We start from the raw sequence: 7,811 nt of genomic DNA on the forward strand, positions 1-7,811 counted from the left end.
GGGGCTACTACATATTCGCTCTTATATGAACCAAAAACAAAAAAACGATCCCCAAGTTAGTTCATCAAACTAACTTTGGGCTCGGGTGCTACTGTGACTGCACTCCTACACGTGCATTTGTAGTTGATCTTTCTTACAAGACAAAGTCTTAGGACAGCATTCTCCGTACTCGTTCGTTAAGGGCTACTCGGTATGTTGGGTGCTAACTAAAAGCCTCAGAATCATGATGATGACAAAGGGTTACACATGTCGTACCTTAGAACCTTTATAAAGGGCTTTGAATACCTGCTTAATTTCGGTCTCTGCGGACCAAAAGTTATTCAGCGGCGCGCCAAGAAGGGCGTGGTGCTCCGCAATGATGGGGGAGCTCGTGATAGCTGCCTCCATCTCCTCATGCCACCACATGAAGTCCTGCCTTGAGGCAGGAGACATCAATGTCACCTCATCTCCTTCGACCGTAGAGGCAGGGATGGTCGTCTTCGGCCGTCGCATCGGCTCTGGGCGACCAGGGCTGAGGACTTAGGGCGTCCAACACTCTTCTGTCTTCAGCCAAAGGGATTTTTTCCCTTGGTCTGGCCGAAGTTTGAACCTCGACCACAGGATCGATGGTGTTGCCTTTCGTGTTTAAGACAGAAGGGGCCTGGTGTGACGTCACCTCCACCAAATCGTCCCTGGAAGGGGAAGGAGACGTGTTTGCCCCTGTTCCACTCTCCACCATCTCGGGTGGAGGGAGTTCGTTCTCCGATGATTTGTCACTGAGGAAGGCATGTTGCAGATTGTGAAGGCAGACGATGTGTCAAGAGTTAAGAGGGTATTGATTAAAACATATCACGTAAAGCACAATAAATAAAAATACCTCCTCGATGGCGGCCTCTCCCTGCGCTTCGAGGGGGTCACATCCTCAGAGGAATTGGCGGTGGCGGATGGCTGACTGGACTGGACCGTGAAGGCTTTCCGAAGCCTCCTTCGAGGTCGAGGGGGATCATCCTCCTCGGGGTCTTCAGATGCCTCACTCTTCCTCTTAGGGGTGTCAACCTCCCTCGGCCCCTCGTATTCTTCTTCCTCCTCCTTCTCTTCCTCCTCCTCATGAGTAGAGGACACGCTGGTGTCCTCAGACCTGGCGTCCGAGGGATCTCAGATTTGCAGCCCCTCCCTCTTCCTCTTCGGCTATTTTTTCTCCTTAGCCAGAACCACATATCATTTCTCGGCCAGCAAAGCTTCGAGCTGAGGAGTCTGGGCCTATTCGGGCAATGGCGTCAGGCAGTTCATCTTCTCTACCTTGTACGATCAAAAGTAGGTCTAGAGGGAGGGTGATTAGACTACTTGGCCAAATAAAAATCTAACCTTCTCCAAATTTTAGTTGTGGCGGATTTTAGCAAATAGTACAAGTCAAGCAATCAACCTACATGTTGGGGATATAACTATTTGTGTAAGCCGCCCAGGAGGGGCCGGGTTACGCAAAGAGGACTCACCAGAGAGAAGCCCAAGACAAGGCATGAAGATGACGGTTCATAGGAAGCTTAAGGCCCACAGGCGACTTAAGGCATGTTGTAGTAAACTGCTGTAATAATATTACTTTTATCATAAGGTAGACTTAACTAGTCACCGAGCTAGACATTGTTTATAAGCCGGCCGGGACTCTATAAGCCGCAGGGCATCGACCCGTGTATATAAGGGGACGACCCGCTGGCGGCTTAGGGCAGGAAACAACTCATCGAGAGCCAGGCATAGCTTATCTTGCTCCCTGGTCATCGAAACATCAATACCAACCCAACTAGACGTAGGCCTTACCTTCACCGTTAGGGGCCGAACTAGTATAAACCCTCTCATGTCCTTTGTCCCGATTAACCCCTTCAAGCTTCCTAGTTGCGATGGCTCCACAACTAAGTCCTTTCACGAGGACATCTGACGTGACAATTCCATGACAGTTGGCGCCCACCATGGGGCCAGCGCACGGTGGATTTGAGTTCTTGAAGGGCAACTTCGAAGGGCTCAAGGGATACGTAGTGGGCCGGATGACCAAAAGTCGTCACGGCAAGATCTACATCGACGATGAAGGCTGGGGCCCCAACGCCGGCTCAATTGAGTACGGGTATCGGGTCCCCTTTGGAGGGATCCACGTCTTTATCGGCCGGATTAGTGAGCCGGGGCCTGAGTCGGACAACTGCACCGACCTCGTCGAGACGGCTCAGCGTGCGAAACCCGCCCGAGTTCAACCCGGCATGAAGCGTGTCTTTGTGGGCTGCGTCCACGGAGAAGAGCTTTCTGAAGGTCCTGAAGATGGTGGTGAGACGGCCGTCCCCTCTGACGGTGATTCGTCCACCGGTTCAACAGATTCTTTGTATCAAGTTCAAGATGGTGCGCTTGGGGGCAGTTCCGATGGCCTTAGTATTCCGGACCTCTGTGAGTCGCCAAATTGGGCAGGAGTCTTTATGGCTGGGACTCAACCCGGACAAAACTCTACAGCCGCAGCCGCAATCACTTCCGGGTTAGGAGCAGCCGGGGCAGGAGGCCCTGTGCGCCCGCCGGCTCAAGTGCTGATAGACCTCATGGATAAGCTTATGACCCTGTTAACCGCCATGGTTATCCCTGCAAACAAAGATGAGCATGACGCGGAGGTAGCACAGGTACGTGAGGAGATAGCTCAGGCCAAGGAGGCCTTAGCAGCTGAGGATACTAGGCTAGCTACAGAGCGGGCGGCCCTCGATGCCCGGGCACAGCGGTTGCAGTCAGAGGCTTATCAGCTCACAATGAGTTTAAACGCGTCCAATGAAGTAATGAGGAGGAGACACCAGAAGACCCAATCCCGGTTGCCTCCGAATTACGATCCTAGGGTTCTTTTTGCCACACCCGGGGCCGGCCCAAGTAACCCGCCCAATGCTAATCAGTTTGTGACACCCGGAGCGGGAGGACCGGCTCAGCATCAGTTTATGCCACCTCCTCATATGAGCATGGCACCGCCGCGTTATGTGCCGGTGCCGGAGGGTCACTTTTCCAACCCTATGGAGAACTTAATCGCAGCATCAGCGCGTCTGGCGGCTCTTCCAGTGGATGGCGATGACCTGACAGCGGTGGAGACCCGGAGGATTAGGGAACTTGTTCAGACAGCCTGGCTCAGCAAGAGGCCTGTTCTTATAATCGGGATAGACTTTATTCAGCTCCTCCGCCTTGGTTAGCACCGCCTCGTCAGAACCGGAGTCAGAGTTACAGCAAGCACATAGGATCTGAAATCTTGTCACGCAACGTCCAACGCTGTGACCAACATGGAGGCTGTAACCCGGTACAAGATCGAGTACGTCAGGAGAAAGAGCGAACGGCTCAGCTGGTGGCTCAACAGACGGCACGTCAGGATATGCCAGGGTATCCAACAACTTCTACTGAGATGGGAATAGCCACCAGAGCCGGTGGTTCTTCTTGTTTGGTACCGGCCTTGCGCAATGTGTGCCTGCCCAAAGATTTCAAGGGACCCCGAAAGGTGCCAAATTACACGGCCAACTTACAGCCTGAAGCATGGATCGAGAGTTATGAGATGGCCATGGAACTGTTGGAGGTTAGTGACGCACTAATGGCTAAATATTTTACCATGATGTTAGATGGAACGGCCCGGTCTTGGTTTAAAGGTTTACCACCCGATTCCATTGGTTCATGGAAGAGCTAAGGGCCCGTTTCATCCGGAACTTCAAAGACACCTGTAAGCAATCTATGACAGTCGTGGACTTAACGAATTGTAAGCAGGAGGAAGGTGAATCTACCACCCATTGGGTACGCCGGGTCAAGGAGATAATTCATTCATCTAATAAGATGGATGCCGGCTCTGCTGCCCTTATATTGGAAAAGAATTGCAGCTTCAAGCCGATAAGGTAGAAGTTGGGGCGCCTTAAACGTGACTGCAAGGATATGGGTACGCTAATGGCGGCTCTGGTCAAATATGCCGATTCTGGTAGTACCAACGATCTCGAGTCTGGCGGTGAAAAGACGGGGAAGGGAAACCGGAATGACAGTAGAAAGGGCCAACAGCACAGCCCGGAGAATCAAAATAGCAATAAGCATAAAGCGAATGACAACCCGGAACTTGTGGCCGACGTTAATAAACAAGGTAACAATCAGAGGCGTAAGGGTAAGGGGACTCGATCCGGCGGGTTATACACCTTTCTTCATAGTTTATGGAGTCTAGGCGGCTTTTCTAAGTGATATTCGTCATGGGATATAACCCATCTTTGGTTTTACTATACTTAAGCCACCAGCTCCTATGATACATATGTTTTTTGACAAATGTACATATTATATAAAGTGATAAAGCAGAACTTTTGTCCTTTTTCACCCTTAAAAAAGTATATATGTCTTTTTGACAGGTGGTGGAAACAACCAATAGAAACCAGATCATATCTGAATCCGGCTTTACCTTTGGTCCGGCTTATGATCATATCTGAATCTAGCCATGATCACTTGGGGGCTTCTTGTTCAAACATAGGTCGTATCCGAACCAAAGAGAACATAGCTGTCGATACCCACTTGATCGGCATACTTGCCAAGCCTACTTGGGGGCTTCCTGATCATATCTGAATCACAGCTTAACCCCTTTAGGTCTGACGTGGATCGTATACGAATCAGCGTCATTAAACAAATCTTATGGTCACTTGGGGGCTTCCTATTCAAACATAGGTCGTATTCGAACCAAAGAGAACATAGCTGTCGATACCCACTTGATCGGCATCGCCAAGCCACTGGGGGCTATATGATCGTATCCGAATCTTAGCTTAACCCCTTTGGAACGGTTTACTGATCGTATCTGAATCAGAAGCCTGTAAAGTGTTTTGATTATCCTGAAACCTTGTGCAAAGCATGTTGAGATGTCTTTTGTCTTGCCGGTTTAATATTCGTTACCCCAGGTTGTTAAGTGCTGGGTAAACATTATATGAGCCGGGAAGATTATCCAAGGAATGTAGAATAAGGCAACGAAAGTTTAAAACACAAAGGAAGCAAAAGCCAGAAATATATATCCATGGCAGCTTACGAAAAGTATTAAACCTGCACAAAGGCGTGACAGGCATAGGGAAGTTTTTTCTACCCTATTACAAGACTCCCCGAGTCTGAAATTGATGAAGCATTGTTTTTTGGCCAAACACTTGGCGATTTACTCCTTCGGCGGGCTTGAGGGCTCCGAGTTATCCTTCTCCACTTCTCCGTCGGCTGTTTTGTCCTGGAAAGTTGATGAGGCCCAATCAATGCCGCTCAAAGCTTCAAACTCAGCTTCATCATCTATTAAACCGGCCGGATCTACTTCAGGAGCAAAAGTATGCTTACGAATTGGAGGGATCAGACTGATTTGATCATATGGAGCATTTGGGATTCTCCGGTTTTCACTGTCATAAGCCAGTGCATACTTGCTAAGATCTGTGTCGTTTCCAATAAGGGTTGCCACGGGACGTATGGCTTTGACACAGGCGTTGAAGTCATGGTCATCAAAGGCAGTGCCGTCTTCCTTCAGACTTGGGTATCCAAGGGCAAGGTCGGCCGGGTCTAGTTCTGGGAGCCATGCTTTGGCCCAACTCAATGCGGCTACGGCTCTGCCTCTTGAGGACGCCCGCCTTAAATCTTGGATCCGTTGAGGAAGAAAAGCGAGGCTCTTTAATACATCTTGCAGAAGGCGGGGATGTGGAGTTGATAAAGCTACAACGGCCAAGGCACGTTGTGACCCGGAGTACAGCTGCTCCACAAGGGTGTAAACCGCCTTGAGCTTGGTCAGCATGTTTTGCTTGAGGTTGGTACTCCTGGGGCCTGTATGGTCACAAGCATAACAATAAGCTGGAGATACTCGTCACACTAAATCTAGGAAGATTACAATGTTTAAAGGCTTAGAGCGACTTACCGAAGATGGATGAGACCATTTGGGATGTTTGCCGCTTTAAGTTGGACAGTTCAGTTGTTGCTTCTGCAAGTGATGCTTCTACCGTTTCGGCCCGAGCCGCTAATGAAGCCCTTTCATCAACCCAAGCTTTTTTCTCCGACTCAAAATTTTTCTTCAATTTCTCTTGTTCAGAGATGCTGAATTCAAACTTGGAGTTTGCTTTTTGAGTTTCAAGTTCTTGAAGCTTCAGCTGGCTCTTCAGGTCAGCAATCTCCGATTCAAATTGACTTATGGTGACCTGCATTGACACCAGGTTCTGGTAAGGATTATAAGGTAACATTAAAAGTCTCAAGCACCTTACAAGTAAAGATACTTGACACTTGGGGGCTAATGTATGCTGAAGAATTATAAACCTTTTCTTGCCGGGTCACATATATTAAAGTCTCAAGCACTTTACAAGTAAAGATACTTGACACTTGGGGACTAATGTGTCAATTCAAAGTTTCATGCTATCAACGGGTTAAAAGTGTTCACTTTAAACCGGACAAACCAACAGTAAGTAGATTTCTAAGTCTATAGCATATTCATTCATAAGCGATAGACTTGGGGGCTGGTACAGTAAGTAAGGTTCAGGAAAAGTTAAAGTTATACCTCAGATTTATGTTGTATTTGCTTCACCATCTCAATTTCCAGGTCACGGCTGTTGTGTACTTGGTTCAGGTAACCCGAGACTATATCACCAATGCTTAGGTGAGCATAATCAGTGATATCTTGTTTAGCTTTCCGACGTTGGGCAAACTCCTCCTTGGCAGTGCACTGAGCAAGAATAGTAGGCTGGCCCGGTTCAACATATTGGTTTTTCATAAACACAACTTCTGGATCAGTTGTCTTGACCGGGCTATGAATTTCCGGGTTATCAGAATTGTGGACAACGTCTTCTATAGGCGGGTCAGAGGTTGACACTGGAATATCAAGAGCCGGCTCAGACGGTGGCTGATGAGTGGAGCCATCAGGAATGGATGAATCAATTGCCGATTCAGGGACCACCGGGTCTTGGGACGGCTTATTCTTCTTTGCCCTCTTGCTGGGATCCACTTGAAGACTGTCAATCAAAGTGGAAGGATGAGTATCAATGCATAAGTATGGAAAACTTAAAGTAAGAAAGGTTGCATTACCCGGGAGCTGTTTTAAAAACCGGCATGTTTGATTGCATCGACTCGTCGGAAGATGGAGAAGCATCCTGATAATTGGAGTCAGATGAATTAAAAGGTGGGAGAATTAGACCCGCCAAAGGAAAAGCAGAATGTAAATCAGAGGAAACCTCGGTTCGACGCTTCCTGGTTACATTAGGTAAGCCGGAGGAGAGTTCGGCGTCTTGAGTGGCTCGAGTTTGCCTCCGGTTCTCAAGCTGTTGTTGCTTCAAAAGAAATTGAGGATCTTGGTAAGCTAGAGGATGTGAAAATCTTACTTTTCGGGTCACCCTTCGGATTTTTTGGCTTGGCAAAGGCTTTGAGTCGGAAGAGATTGTTGGAAATATGCCCTAGAGGCAATAATAAAAGTATTATTATATTTCATTATTCATGATAATTGTCTTGTATTCATGCTATAACTGTATTATCCGGAAATCGTAATACACGTGTGAATACTTAGACCACACAATGTCCCTGGTAAGCCTCTAGTTGACCAGCTCGTTGTGATCAACAGATAGTCATGGTTTCCTGACTATGGACATTGGATGTCATTGATAACGGGATCACATCATTAGGAGAATGATGTGATGGACAAGACCCAATCCTAAGCATAGCATAAAAGATCGTGTAGTTCGTTTTGCTAGAGCTTTGCAAGTGTCAAGTATCTCTTCCTTCGACCATGAGATCGTGTAACTCCCGGATACCGTAAGAATGCCTTGGGTGTACCAAACGTCACAACGTAACTGGGTGACTATAAAGGTACATTACAGGTA

The sequence above is a fragment of the Triticum dicoccoides genome, chromosome 3B, assembly GCF_002162155.2.
Source record: "Triticum dicoccoides isolate Atlit2015 ecotype Zavitan chromosome 3B, WEW_v2.0, whole genome shotgun sequence".
Classification (NCBI taxonomy): Eukaryota; Viridiplantae; Streptophyta; class Magnoliopsida; order Poales; family Poaceae; genus Triticum; species Triticum dicoccoides.